Source organism: Ovis aries, chromosome 15 (assembly GCF_016772045.2).
Source record: "Ovis aries strain OAR_USU_Benz2616 breed Rambouillet chromosome 15, ARS-UI_Ramb_v3.0, whole genome shotgun sequence".
Taxonomy (NCBI): Eukaryota; Metazoa; Chordata; class Mammalia; order Artiodactyla; family Bovidae; genus Ovis; species Ovis aries.
The window spans coordinates 75,927,997-75,943,501 of NC_056068.1; the positions used below are offsets into that span (position 1 = coordinate 75,927,997).

Genomic DNA, 15,505 nt, shown 5'->3' on the forward strand with positions numbered 1-15,505 from the left:
ACTTCAGATGATTCTGATGAGCAGACGAATTTGGGGAACTGCCTGAGCCACATTAGTATAAAAGAATGATTGAAGAACCTTTTATCTGGATATTTTTGAGAACAAGACAGATCATTTTTTATTGTAGTAAAATACACGTAATAAATTTTAACTGTGGATGAGCGTACAGTTCCGTGCCATTAAGTACATTCAAGCACATTCCCAGCGTTGTGCCATTTCCAGCACGTTTTCATCGCCCCACCCTGAAACTCCGTACCCATTAAACACGAACGGCCTGCTTCTCCCTCTCCCAGCCCCAGCCCTGGGTGTCCTCTAGTCTCCTTTCTTTTTCTATGACTTTGCCTCTTCTAGGTACCACATAAAAGTGGACAGATAATTGATTTCTGTCCGAAGTTTAGTTGCTTTCTTGCCTGGAGGCATGAGTCAGGGTGAAGGGAATCAAACATCGTAGGTCTCTGGATCTGCCAAGCCAAGGTCTTATTCAGATTTATTGGATTTATCTCAAGCAATAGAAAATTATATTCATGAACTTTGGTTTCATGAAATCATGTAGATTCCTTTTATCCTAATCATTTTTATCATAACCTGTGTGTTCATTATATAAAGTCTATTCATTCGAGATGGTTACTGATTAGTTAGTGGCACTTTATCTGACTTTTCTCATAAAAATTAATAAGCATCTTTCAGTTACATCGTTCTAAGATTTTTCTGTCATATCAAGGCCCAGAGAAAAAAAAATTGAGGAGAATATTATTAAAATGGTTCCAAAGTTCAAAAACAGAAGAACTAGGACTTTTTAGGCTCTTTTTATAAACAGTGTTTACTTCAAGCCATCACAAATTGAAAACTCCAAGTCATCCTGTCCACAAGACTTAGCTCTTGAGTGCAGCCCTACTGACTTCTTCCAGATGTCCCAGTTCAGCAAAAAGCATCTTACATCCTCAGCATACTACTCTGGGGAAAAAAATCTCTCCTCTTGTCCAGAGTAGGGCATCTGTGCCCAGGAAAGAGGCCCAGGAAATAGCCACTCCTGGAAATGTTTATTTTGACCATATTCTCCAAGCTTTTTAAATGTATACATGTATAATTCATTTATTCTGGGCTGTGCTCAGTCTTCACTGCTGCACGGGCCCTTCTCTAGGGGCAGCGACTGGGGGCTCCTCTTGAGTTGCAGTGCTCCGGGTCCTCATTGCCACGGCTTCTCTTTCTGTAGAGCACGTGCCCTAGGGCACGAGTGCTTCCGTCGTGGCGGCACGTGGGCTCAGTAGTTGTGGCTCCCCAGCTCGAGAGCACAGGCTCAGTAGTCGTGGCCCACGAGCCTAGTGTCTCCTCGGCGTGCAGGATCTTCCCAGATCAGAGATCAAGCCCATGTCTCCTGCATTGCCAGGTGGATTCCTTACCACTGGGCCACCAAGGAAGCCCCAATTCCTCAAGCTTTTAAGACTATTTGTGACATACTCACCACCTTCACTGTCTGACCATAAAAGTCTGATCCTTAGAAACCTAATTATGTGCTTCCCTGGTGGCTCAGATGGTCAAGAATCCGCCTACAACGAAGAAGGGCACTCAGAGCCAATGCTCTGGGATGATCCGGAGGGATGGGGTGGGGAGGGAGGTGGGAGGGGGCTCAGGACAGGGGGACAGATGTGCAGCTGTGGCCGATTCATGTCAATGTTTGGCAAAAGCCATCACAATGTTATCAAGTAATTATCTTCCAATTAAAATTAGTTTATTTATTTTAAATAAGTAAAATATGCCAAGAGACTAATCCTAAAAAAAAAAAAAAAAAAAAGAATCCGCCTACAATGCAGGAAACCAGGGTTTGATTCCTGGGTCAGGAAGATCCCCTGGGGAAGGGAATCGCAACCTACTCCAGTTTTCGTATCTGGAGGATCCCATGGACAGAGGAGCCTGGTGGGTCACAGGCCACGGGGTCACAAAGAGTCGGACAAGACTGAGCAACTAACACTTTCACTTAATATGTTTTGTGCAAAACTATGGAACTACCTGTTAAGTACTTAAACCTTGCATTATAAAATTGCTTTTAGTCTCTGTTCGCATGGGGTTGGACCACTGTATCATGACAAGTCATTGGTCTAAAGGTCTTCCTACACATTCCTATTCACCATTAAAAAAAAGTATTCCAACTCCTAATTCTCAAACCTGTAAAAGGGCCTTTCCGATAACCTCCATCTGTTCACTTTTTGAAGTTGACCCTTGGGTCTTTGTTACAGACCTACTTTGTAACTTTGAGCAAGTTATTTCTTGAACACTTAACTGTCCCACACAACTTCACTGAGCATAAAACCAGGTTAATAATACCATCTCTTAGAAAAAGAGATTAGTGGGTCCATGGGTTTGTTTCCTTACTTATCTCTGGGTGGGAAAATGCCATCTTACTTTCCCTTCTGTATTCTCCCTCTTGGTACCTGGCCCAGATGAAGAGTTGTTCTTCCTGGTAGCATCCGTGGCTACCAAGAAGGACTTGCCCCCCCGGCCCCTGCCTTTGAAATGGTAGAGTCAAGCCTTTACGGAGAGCTTTCGTGAAAGTTCCCACCAACAGCCTCTTTGGGAGGTCCTTTCCCTAAAGTTATCTGCAGACTTACATCAGTTTGCAGAGGAGACATCCTTCCCACAGAAAGTTGGCTTTTCCTCCCACAGCTGTGAGGAAGACGGTGAAGGGGAAGTGAAAACTAGGTATAACGTGGGCATATGTTTTAAGCACTTTGGATAAGAACGTTTGATAAGTACCAGCTTGTTTTTATTGCTTTATTGTACTGCTTGTTGAAGAATGTGTTTTTTTTGGTCACCCGCCAATGAAAAAAATTAGCCTTTTCCCGAATCTAGGCTTTTTTCTTTAGCTAGTTATGTTGGTAGAACAAGACAGACCAATGCTTGTGAAATAAACGAATCAGTCTCACAGCGGTGCTCATTCCTGTCCACTGCCCTTTTCCAACTCACTGACAGCTGCTGCCACCAACATGAACGGGGTTTCCGTGGGGCTCTTTCTCTCCTCACCAGCCCCAAGTTGGAATGTTTTCAGTTGGTTCCTTTGTTCTGAAGTCCAAGACTTTAAAGGACTTGCCCCTACCTCCGCCCCTATTTTCCTGCTTTATGGCATCCAGTAGGAAATGGTTGTTTGTTTGTTTGTTTCAGTGCCTCTCTGTAATAGAAGAATCCCTTTTTAGATATTTGTACCGTGTATCTTCTAGTTTCTGTTTTGGTTCAAAATAGTTATAATTTTATTTTTTTAAGGCAAAGCATGAAGGGTTTTTTGTTTTTGCCCTCTCTCAAATTTGTTCCTGGTTTACAGCAAAAGAAGCAGCTAGAATAACATATCTGTATCAGAAGCTAGTTGAACCGAATGTAATACTACTTTGAAATTCTCCTTAATGTGTTCTCATTGATCTGGGGTGTCTCTTTTGGCTCTGGGCATTCTCAATTAAAATTAAAGCCTCTAACCCATCATTAGCTCATCTCCACCTCTTCAAACAAAAAAGAATGAATTCCTATTGCAGTGTGAGGGACAGAGGTCACATATGTGAGCAAATTTATTAGAGGTAATGTTATGCAATGCCATGTGAGGTTCCTGAGCAGTATTGCAGAATATCCTTTCCTGAAGTTCTTTGCTTTGCTTTAATAGAGTAGACTCTGGTAATAAGAATGAATTACATACAGATCTACTTGAGAGCCTAAGATGGACTTTATCTCTTGAAGTCACTTACTCTTTAGGGAATTTTAACACTGATTTAACTGGGAGAATTGAAATGAACCTAAGTCTAGTTTACAGAGAAGAGTCCTTTTAGATAGCAGTTTTTATTTGGTTTGCCAACCTCTGACTCCTACCCTCTTATGGTGAGTTTCAAGTATGGCTAGTTCTAAGACATGATCTGTTTCTGTGACTGCTAATTAAAATAGGAATTTTTCATGTTACTTGAAGACTCTCTGTGAGAATTCTTTTTTCTTTGTTCTGGCCATGTGTGATCTTAGCTCCACCAGGGATTGATCCCAGGCCCCAGTGGAAGTGCAGAGCCTTAACCACTGGACCGCCAGGGAGGTGCTCTGTGCGAGTTCTTGATTTGAGTCTTTATACATCATGGTTTACTCTGCCTTGCCTAAACCCAGAAAGATGATGGAAAAGAGAAAGACTTGTGTGCCCCCCTGCACAGTGTGCTCTGCTTTGTTGCTGCTGTGGTTCAGCCCCTAAGCCGTGTCTGGCTCTGTGACCCCGTGCGCTGCACCACTCCCCTGTCCTTCACTGTCTCCCGTAGTTTGCTCAAAGTCACGTCCATCGAGCTGTCGACGCTATCTGTCTCATCCTCTGCCATCCCCTTCTCCTCCTGCCCCCAGTCTTTCCCAGCATCAGGGTCTTTTCCGGTGAATTGGCTCTTCACGTCAGGTGGCCAAAGTACTGGAGCTTCAGCTTCAGCATCAGTCCTTCCAATGAATACTCAGGGTTGATTTCCTTTAGGATTGACTAGTTTGATCTCTTAGCAGACCAAGGGACTCTCAAGAGTCTTTTCGAGCATCACAGTTCAAAAGCATCAATTCTTCAGTGCTCACCCTGCGGTATGGTCCAACTCTCACATCCACTCATGACTACTGGAAAAACCATAGCCTTGACTATAAGCCATTTGTTTGCAAAATAGAAACCTTTAGAATAATAGCCTGAGTTCTCTTCCTTTCTTCCCATCAGTCAGTTCTTATCTGTTAGCACCTTCTTTTGCTTTTCTGCTGTTAGATAGAGAAAATGGGTCGTCAGAGGCAGAATGACCTTTTTAAATTTTTCTCTAGCAGAGTACCATGATTCTAGATTAAAGTAGGAACCAGAAGACATAAGTTCTAGAAATCCTCATAGTGACCTTGTATGACGGATAAGGTATTTATACGAAGAAACATCAGTCCCTGTGACCTAATTTAAGCTACCTAATCTCTCGATGTCATCATTTCTCTGCTTGTGAAAGAGGAATAGCAACACCAATCACTATCTTACTCTGGAGTTTGGGAGAAATTTAATGAGATAATGAACTTAATTCTACTCTTACAAGGGAATCTATTGTTGACTTTTAGGAGAGTTAGCTATTTGGGGGTCCCCAAGGGACTTGACAATCTGTTACCTTTTCTAGCACTCAAATGGAACTATTGTAAAGCGCTCACCCACAGCCGAAAAGTAAGCCATTTATTCTGCAGATAGATCAGATCCAGTGCAGAAAAAAAAAAAAAAAGGATTTTGATCTCTTCTTTGGAAAAACTATCACTGGATAGGCCCAAAGATGTCCTTTTTTCTTTCTTTCTTTCTTTTTCTGAAATCAGAACAGTGGCATAATTGGGTTTGATGGTTCACTTTGAGAGAATGTTGGGTTCAGTCCTAGAACATGTTAAATCAGATGATATACTTTTTTTAAAGTCTCTAGAACATGCATTTTCAATAGGAGCAATATTTACCCTGAAGGGGGAAAATATTAGTTCTCTGAGAGGCAAAAAAAAATTCAATAATATAATGGTCTGTGGCCCTCCACTAAAAAAAAATAGACATGCAGTATTTCTATGGTATTAAAATTTCATGGTGGAAGAGGGCACTTGGAAAAAAATTTTATGAAAAGACTGGGGGTGGGGGATGGGATTTTTTTTTAATATAATATAAAATTAAATTAAAAAAATTGTAGATGGTGTTGACTTCTTGAAGGGTACATAGTGAAGAGGTCCCCATACACCATCACCTATTGAGACGAGCCTCTGGGATGCCTGCTACCAGAACTTTAAACCTGAGTCTAGTTTTCATGTTTATTCCTTGTAGGTCTGGGTATCAGCCTTCAGAGCTGTGCCAGTTACAGGAACATACTTGGGACCCAAAGGGCATCCAAACACAATCTCTACATGGATTTAGTTATTGGCTTTTTAATTCTTCTGGTTGTTGGTTTATCACAGTAGGTTTATCTTTCTAGTCCTGGCTCACCTGGGTTCAACAAATGTTTCTGGGGAGCAGAGGAGAGGTGAGATCACATTGCATGATAAGAGGGTGGGGACATTCATGTTCACACAGAGAAGCACAGACACAGATGGACTCACCCCCCTCCCCCTCAAGCCCAGAGACAGTGCTCTGCTTGCTAAAGCCATGTGAAATGTCCTGTAAAGCTAAGCCATTAATAACACCTGGATAAAGGCAGCAACCAGGTAACAGAAAAAGTAATGTTCCCAGGGACCTGGAGGGGAAGAAGGGCTACACAGAGAAATGGAAATAATTTGAACTTTGACCACCCAGGAGTCCAAAAACCACCACGGTGACTTATCTGGTGCTTATTTCTGGGGAAAGTAATAGGTGTGCCTGTAGATACAGGTGAGGGTATGTCAGGAGACTGCAGTCTTACAAGGAGACAGTTCCCTACACAAAGATGTTGCTCACGTGACTAGTTAAAGGCTGCTCCCTGGGTCTGATTGAACTGAGGGACAGGCAGTTGAAGTGAAGAGAGAGGAGAGTTCCAACTCACCTTGAACTCCGAGCTCTCTACCTGGAAGCAGAGCTCAAACTTACTCCCTCCTCTGGAAGGGCATCTCACAAATCCTCTCCTCAGTACCCCATTTTCCTTCCTGCCTTGTGTTGCAGATCACATAGTCACCACTGTCATCTTCAAACTGAGCGTAGAAGTAGAAGGAGAAGGCAATGTCATTGTCCCCAGAGTCGGTTTGAAGGTCCACAGCACACCTGGGGGAGAGGGAAACCAGACAGTACATCACCCAAGAGAGGCGCTTCATAGACCTTCTACCTGTAGACCCTGGCTTTTGTTTCTGTGTTTCTGTGGATTGACTTGCAAGATTTTAGTTTCTCTACCAGGGATCGAACCGTTGCACTCTGCAGTGCAAGCATGGAATCCTGACCACTGGGCTTCAGGGAAGTTTCCAGAGCCCTTTGCTTTCTCGCCTAAGGGGGTGAGGCTTCCCTCATAGCTCAGCTGGTAAAGATGGGTTGGGAAGATCCCCTGGAGAAAGGAAAGGCTACCCACTCCAGTATTCTGACCTGAAGAATTCCATGGACTATACAGTCCATGGGGTCACAAAGAGTCGGACACGACTGAGAGGCTTTCACTTTCACTTTTTCACTAAGGGGGTGATTTATGGATGCATCCTGAACACCAGGGTGCTGTGTGAGCTCTCGGCCATCAGGGCCCTTGGGAACTGGTGTAAATTGGAGCCTAACTGCTCCCTCTGGGAATACAGAAAGGAAAGGAAACTCCAAGTGACTCTGCTGCTGCTGCTGCTAAGTTGCTTCAGTCGTGTCCTACTCTGTGCGAGCCAACAGACGGCAGCCCATCAGGCTTCCCCGTCCCTGGGATTCTCCAGGCAAGAACACTGGAGTGGGTTGCCATTTCCTTCTCCAATGCATAAAAGTGAAAAGTGAAAGTGCAGTCACTCAGTCGGGGATGGGATTTTTAAAAGTCGGGAAACACGGCTGCAGTCTAGAACAAGCTTGTTTGACTCTCAGTCCTGTCCAACTCTTTGGGACCCCATAGACGATAGCCACCAGGCTCCTCTGTGAAATTCTCCAGGCAAGAATACTGGAGTGGGTAGCCATTCCCTTCACTAGAGGATCTTCCTGACCCAGGGATCAAACCTAGGTCTCCTGCGTTGCAGGCAGATTCTTCACTGTCCAAGTCTCCAGGGAAGCCCAGGCATACAGCTTCGGTTAGTCTCCTAGAGATGTTTGTCCCTGAGGATAGGTGAGCTGCACACAGTCAGGCTGAATGCAGATTGCCATTGATTCCTTCAATCCAGCAGGAACTGAGTTCATAGGAAACTTGAAAGAGATTCAGTTCATACCCTAAGGGATAATGATCTCATACAAACAACTCAACATAAAATCTACCCTTTCAGAACCAATACTTTGTACTTAAATGTGGTTAAATCCTTAAGGTAAGAGATTCCTTTTTTCTCTTGCCTCTTTAGTCTTGCAGAAAGGCACATCAAGGGTAGAAGCGATCTTCAAAGTGGTTCACAGAAAAAGTCAGATGGAGAGAAAAGAGAGGGTGTGGACCCCGCAGGCAGGAAGGGAATAATTGTCTAAACAGTAATGTAACGTGCAGAAGAATAAAGACCAGAAATACGGTGGGGAACTGGCGTTTAAGTGTTTAGGAAACTTTAAGTTTGATGTTGGTGCTGATATTAATAAACATTTCTATATCCTTCCATCCCCCTTGTATGTCTTACATAGTCTTTTCATGCCTTTTGAATGGATGAGACGTCTCAAAATTGACTTGCTACAGACTATGAAGTTTGGAAGAGGCCCTGTGTTCTTTAGACTCAGCAGCCCTGAAAAAATAGACTGGCCATATTTTTCATGACTGATGTTACAAAAATTTCTTAATTAATTTACTTTTGGGTCTCTGTCGCTCAGGCGTTCTCCAGCGAGGGCTGCTCCTTGCGGTTGGCGGGCTTCTTATCACGGTGGCTTCTCTTGTTGCGGAGCACAGGCTGTAGGTGCAAGGGCGTCAGGAGTTGCGGCCCACAGGCTAAGCTGCCCCACCTCGTGTGGGGTCTTCCCAGACCAGGGATGGAACCCGTGTCCCCTGCATTGGCAGGCAGACTCCTAAGCACTGGACACCAGGGAAATCCTGGCCGTATTTTTAAAAACTACCCTCCCCAACCCCCCACCCCCATCTCTGACTCTTCTTCCGTCATCCTGTTCTTTGATATACATAACATACCCTCGGAGAAAAAGAGAAAGTGATTTTCTTCCCTCCTCGCTTACCAGTTTCACAGTGATGTTCTGGACAATGAGTGCTCTTTCCCCAAGCCAAGCCTTTACTAAGCATTCATTACTGTGGGCATTTAACTGCCCTACAGAAATCTCCCCCAACCCCCTGTTTGTTGATTTCCTTAAGATCTAGAAGAAAGTGAAATGACCTGGAGAGGGGCCTTCAAGGCCACTGACGCCCAGGGGACCCACTCATCTCCACCTCCCACCCCAGCTGCAAACGCTAACCTCCTGGCTAACGTCCTGGCCGTCTCACTGGTCCTCGGATCCCCACCCGTCAGCTTCCTTCTGCCACCGGCCGGGCCGCCCCCGCGGGCCCCAGCAGCCGGGCTGCTCCCCTCATCGCATTGCAGACATTCTTTCCACATCTTTCTGCCCCCACTGCCCCATCCCCTCCATCTGGCATCCTTCCCTCTGCGCAAACTGCTGTGGCAAGGGACAGGAGTTTGCCAAGGGGATGCTGGCAGAGAGGGTCCGGTTCTCTCCTTTCTATCTGAAGAGCCCAGTGTCACTCGTTAGCATATGAGAAGAATGGTTGTAAATAAACATCAAATGAGGTTAACGAGCTGCAGCTCATCAATATTAATGAAGTCCACCCCGCAGCCGTGGAGTGAGGTCCTGATGGCTCAGATCACAAGCAGCAGCTTCATAAGGCCCCCAGTTACAGGGCAGGAAGGACTCGATTCAGCCTGCTGGAATGTTTGTCATTTTACCACCCCAGGAATGCTGCAGGGAAAGGCTGTCTGATACCAGATCTGTGCTTGCCTGGCCCCTCTTGTGTTCAGAAGACATCTGTTTGTTTCAACAGGTGGAAGCTGTGAGGAAGAAGGTTGTATCTGCTCAGCCACACTCTGGGATGGGAAAATGCCAAGTCCGTCTGCAGTTCCCAAGTCTAAAAGGACATCCCCAGAGTACCAGGATTGAATCTTTCATGGCCCTTTCGTCAATAACCCCCTGAAATGCAAGCTCTTGTTTCCAGTGTACTAAGGGACACTGTGGAGGCCTTCTAAGCCCCGCCCAATAAAGAGATGAAGAAACTCCTGTTTCATGAAGCTCGTGGGCCTGCTGCCCCTTAGGTCCCTCCCCAGAGCCGTGTTTGATTCCTGTGCCTGTCGGTGGCTCAGGCGGTAAAGAATCTGCCCAAAATGCAGGAGACCCACGTTTGTTCCCTGGATCGGGAAGATCCCCCGGAGAAGGGAATGGCAACCCACTTCAGGATTCTTGCCTGGAGAATCCCATGGACAGAGGAGCCAGGCAGACTATAGTACATGGGGTCGAAAAGAGTCGGACATGACTGAGCAACTCATACACACACGAAGGGTAATGAGTACACCTATTGTTTATTGAGCACTTACTGTGTCCCAGGCGCTGCACAAAACCTTTTTTGTATGTTATATAACCCTCCTACTAATCCTATGAGGATGATTCCCACTTCACAGGTGAGGAAGTGAAACTCAGTGATCTTATGTGACGCGTCTAAGATCACACGCAACCAGCAATAGGGCTCCACCTGTGTGTCTGCAAGGCCCCTGCTTTCTGCAAATCCCAGGCTAATCACTGTGTCCTGTGGCATCTCAGCATCACTCATGGGAAGTATGTGAGCTTCTTTGCTGTCCCGCCTCTTTTGTAAGATGCTTGTCCTCTCTTCTCCAGTTCAGCAGACCAAACACCATATGGTTCTCTGAAAGAGTCAGAGGACTTTAGAATTAATTTTTTTTTTAATCAAAGCACCTCTTTGAAATTATTTTTAGAAAGGACCCTTTCTAAAATACTTTCTGAAAAAGTTTGATGTTTTCCTATGTGTATAAATTTGAGGTCAGTGGGATTCGTGCTTTGAGGTTTTGTGTGTGTGTCTGTGTATGTGTTGAGTAGCACTGATACTGATTTATCCAGCTCACCAGGTCAGTTCCTTTTATGATTAAGCACACACCTCTGTGAGATCGGTGACTGTGGACACAAAGAAGCCACCTGGCTCCCAGGGCTGATTTGAGCTTATGATCTTAGCCTCAATCACACTGTTTCAACAACCGAACCTGGTTTATTACTTAACGTTCAGACTATCGGCTTCTTTATCTCTGATTTCCTTGGGGGCGGGAAGGAGGACCTGATGCTTCATCAAATGGTTGTTATCACAAAAGCTACGCCTCGTTGTTTCCAAAGAACAACTCATAGAGAAAGGGTCTGAGAGTGAGACGGTCACTTGTCTTTCTTCTCCTCTCCTCCTTGAAAACTCAGGGACCTTGCTCGGTCACTTTTACTTAGGCAAAACGCCCAGGAATATTTCCGCAGAGCGGCACCCAAAGCCCACCCTGCCCGCCACCACGGTAACCAGGACTGGGAAGCAGTTGAAACGGGGCCTTCCTTTCCCAGGCCTGTGGCTGTCAGCTTGGCTGAGAAAGAGGCAGACTGATGGCTCCGGCTCCTCACCCAGGCGCACCACCACACAGTCTCGTTTGAGTCCCAAGTCACATGGTTTTACTGCTCATGGCCAAACAAGGATGTGCTGTTTCCAATTCTTTGCACCCGGGGTTGGGCCTCGGCATCCTTAGTTGAAACCACCAGGGCCCCCAAACCTGAAGCTTTTCCAGGGACAGATTGCATGCAGCGGTGGAGACGGGGAGCAGAGGGGTGGAGCGCAGCAGCGGATGGTGCACCGTCGGGACGTGGGCGAGAGCCAAGGGGTTAGTTCACTGCTGTTTAGTATACTCAGGCACATCAGAAAACTCAGATTAATAGGCTGTTTATTCTGCAGCATGTTCCTTGAATCAAAGGCTCTGGATGCTATTATTGAAGAGTGTTTGTGAGAGTGCCCTGGAACACTCGTCCTGGGCTCCGCTCGCTGAAGAGGAACGAGGGAGTCCTTTCATTTCCTGGGCGGCATCCCTCACGCTCACAGCTCACTGTAGTCTAAAGGTCTGCACATGCTTTGTGGGAAACGGGATCTTTTGTTCTGTCTCCGCGAGGTCCCGTTCCCTCCAGCGCCTTGCTCTCTTAGAGGCTAATCATTTCATGTTCTTGTCTTTGAGCTACCTGAACCTGATGAATGCAGCCACTTTATCTCGAGTTTTCGCTGTTGCTGCTTGGGATTTCTGGGGGTTTTGAGTTGACTCTGTTTGGCACCAGTTCTCTGCCTGGACAGTATTGTCATCTTTTCTTTTCATGGTTGTTTAAAGGCACTTTTGCCAGGGGTGAGAAAAAACATCCATCTGAACCCTTTTCTGTGAAGCAAATGAAGATTTTTTTTTTTTAATTTGACTATTAGAAATATAATGAGACTTCTTCAGACCTTGGACTTGAAACATACTTATTATGGAAGAGTTACTTCCTGCATCACCACCCCCTGCAGTAGACACTTACATGCGTGTGCGCCTGTGTATATGAGCCTCTCAGTCGTGTCTGACTCTTCGCGACCTCATGGGCTGTAGCCTGCCAGGCTCCTCTGTTCATGGAATTCTTAAGGGAACAATACTGGAGTGGGTTGCCATTCCCTTCTCCAGGGAATCTTCCCAACCCAGGGATCGAACCCGGGTCCCCTGCGCTGCAGGCAGATTCTTCATCATCTGATCCCCCAGGGGAGCCCTTTATATCGGAGGTCAAAAAACTAGGAGGGACACCGCTTCTCCAGTCCCCCAAGAAGTCACCATCAGCCTGGGGGACACGGAAGGGATTGCCGTTCCCTATGCCCTCTGGCAGTTACACTTTTCCCTGGCCTGGAAAATAATTGTATTTCAGGCCTTCCATGACTTCTGTGCACACAGGCACAACACAACCATGACCCTCATGGGGATGCCCTCAGCACAGAGGCATCCAGTGTATTGCAGAGGTGCTTGATGCTCCACAGGCCGTGCAAACACTCAGCATGCTGCAGGCGCCCACATACATCAGACAAACCCGGTGCAAATCATAAGCAACAGTTTTGAATCTGGCACAGCCCTTAGTCACCACAGCCAGAGGCCAGCAAATGAAACCAGGGTCACGTATCTGGGGTTAGGACTCTAAAAACCGTCAGGCACCCCATGGCCCAAGATTGTGCCAGGGAGGTGCTCCTCGGAGGGGATCCTTGGAGCACCACAGCTTGGAGCAGTGGGAGTCCTCTCATCCAGAGGACACTGTCCCCTGACATCCCTCCAAAACCAGCACAGCTTGTGGACGGGAACCATTTGCCGTATATACACTGAGACCAAGATATATACACACACCCTGGCTTTTTGCCTGATTCCTTCCATGAAAGCCATCTGTTTATCCAGTTCCAAATCCCAGAAGACGGTCACCAAAAAGTAAATAGCGAGAAGGGACAGAGTTGTGGTTTTGTTTTTTTTTTTACCCCTTTCCTTCTAGATAAACATGTTCCGATGAACAAAACAGATTTTGCAAACACATTTCTGCCTACTAAATCTTACCTAACAACTGTGTGAGAAAGACTTAGAGGAGAGAAGGATGAGGCATGGGAGGGTGGGCTTGGACCTGAAGAGAACTAGAAATCCACAAGGCGGGACAGTTGAGTCCCCCCTACATCTCATGAGATGGGGATTTCCTCCTTTCCTTTTTTCTGTCCCTTCATCCCAGTCCCGGGACCTGTGGTGGGCTTGCCAAAGATAAAGATCTGGCTGCAAACATCCGTTTCTTCAACTGAAAAACCAAGCAATCAGAACTTATATCTTTAGGGGACACATCGTGACTTCTGCCTGCACCCTCTTCCTCTCCCACCAGCCCTGCTAGCATCCACTGCAGCCATAAGGCTCCTCTGGAGTCAGATCAGGGAGTGTTGACCTCGAGCAGCCCATCTGGCCCGACTCTGCTTGGAAATGAGGGACCGAGCTCAGATCAAGAACTTGGATTCTGAAGATCAGGGACAAGCACAAGAAATTGACCTTTTGCCTCAGAGGCGCCCGGATATGTGTGTGTATCTCTGGTCGACATCGAATTGGCTCACTCTACCATTCAGGAATGGTTGTTGTTTGGTTTGGTTTTAATGCTCTCCTCGCTCCTCATTTGTGGGTCAGATGCTCTGGATAGTCCAATGGAATTCTCTCTGCTTCCCTGCCGGTTGCTGCCAGACACAGAGTGCTAAATCCTGTCCGGCTGGTGACTTGAAATGATGATGTGTGAAACAGTGTTGCTTTCTGGATGTCCTGCACTCATTCACACGGGCCACTTTGCCAGTTAACCACAGTAGGGAAGAGCGGCCATTCCTACAGCCCTTGCCTTATCTTTGCTCTGAGATCAGAGTATCTACTGATGCTCCCAACCCTTCCCCAAGGTCAACACGCGTCTCCAGTACTAATCGGTCAGCCCTGGGATTCCGTTCCGTTCAGTACCATTCCTTTCCCAGGCCTCCTGGAGCAATTTCTTTAGCAGATGGCAGCATGGCCGGAGACAGAAAGGTCGTGCTTGTGTGCAGAGCAGGGACTCGGGGAGCAAAGCGGCCTCGCCGCCCCTTCCCACCTCCTGGCTGTGCGAGTGCTGTTCGCGCTCCCCCCGACCGCATGCCCCGCCCCTTCTCATCCAGGCAGGCCCCGGCTCAGACAGCGCCCTCTCCCTGACCGCCCTGTCCAGGGTCTCACGCTCAGTCACTCCTCGTCACACCGCCCTGCTTCACTCCTGCCGTCGCCCCTCTCACTTTCTGCAAGGATCTCATTTCTCTCTCTCTTCACCCAACGCATCCACGCTAGAGAGCAAGCACCATAAAAATAGGAACTTCTGTCTTACCGTTCCTGTTCCTGCAGAGCCTCGCCTCGCCCCTGGAACACCGTGGGCACTTAAATATTTATTAACTGAAGAAGTTGGTAGGAATGTAGCAATTAAGAACTCCCAGAGCAAATATATGGCTTCTCTCAGGAGATGGTGAAGGCAGACTGACGCATGGTTTGAGGAATGGAATAAAAGCCCAGGGGTTTCTCGTGTTGGTTTTCATAATGGTTTTAATTCCAAACCGAATGTGTTGAGTCAAACATCACAGAAAGTGAGTTGCTCTCTTCACTTCCTCTGACTCAGACTAAACTGCTCCCTTTTGAGTAGGTCAGGTCAGGGTCATGGAGCCCAATACGACACCCTTCCCTTCCAAGCTGGCATAACTGAGGCCTCAGAGGATGCTCACGTCCAGATTTCCACTGGATAGTGCCCCCAGCTTAGCTTTCCCGAGGGTAGATGCCAGAAGAAACTGGCATCAAGGTGTACAGCAGTGTAAAGCCCAGCCTGGGTATCTTTATCTGCTTTTTATTACACCCTTGCTTGCCTCCGGGTCCCAACGAGCTCACATTCCTCTCCAGAGCTCCGGGGCCCTGCAGGCAGCTCTTTCCACTGTGAGAGCCCTGGAGGGTGGGTGGGTGTGTCTTAGCTCTGATCTGCCCAGCTGTGAAGGACTTTCCAGGCAGCTCAGTGGTAAAGAATCCACCTGCCAATGCAGGAGATGCAGACTTGATCCCTGGGTCGAGAAGATCCCCTGGAGGGGGAAATGGCAGCCCACTCTAGTGTTCTTGCCTGGAGAATTCCATGGACAGAGGAGCCTGGTGGGCTACAGTCCATGGGGTCACAAAGAGTCAGACACGACTGACCAACTGAGCACGCACTCAAGCCCAGCAAGGAAACAGTGGCACTGAGACAGTGCATCCTTTTAGCCGGGCATCCACATGGCAGTCATCTCCTCGGGAGTCCTTTGCTGGAATGAGAAGTACTAACTTCACAGACACCATCCTTTGTCTTGTTGGGGCAAGATCCATGCCTGGTGTCAGGAGAGAGATATTAAAGATTAAAGAG

General features: G+C 47.0%; 1 protein-coding gene and 1 long non-coding RNA gene across 4 annotated transcripts in view; one reads left to right on the forward strand and one right to left on the reverse strand.

Annotated features, from left to right (window-relative positions):
• CSTPP1 (centriolar satellite-associated tubulin polyglutamylase complex regulator 1) overlaps positions 1 to 15,505 on the forward strand; it is a 212,818-nt gene that overhangs the window by 149,474 nt on the left and 47,839 nt on the right. The gene's annotated exons all lie outside the window — the stretch shown is intronic.
• Positions 93 to 14,947, reverse strand: LOC121816721 (uncharacterized). The gene is made up of 3 exons (XR_009596674.1): positions 14,459 to 14,947; positions 6,489 to 6,703; positions 93 to 4,734 (listed from the first exon to the last, which is right to left on the reverse strand). It is a non-coding gene; the product is annotated as an uncharacterized LOC121816721 (long non-coding RNA).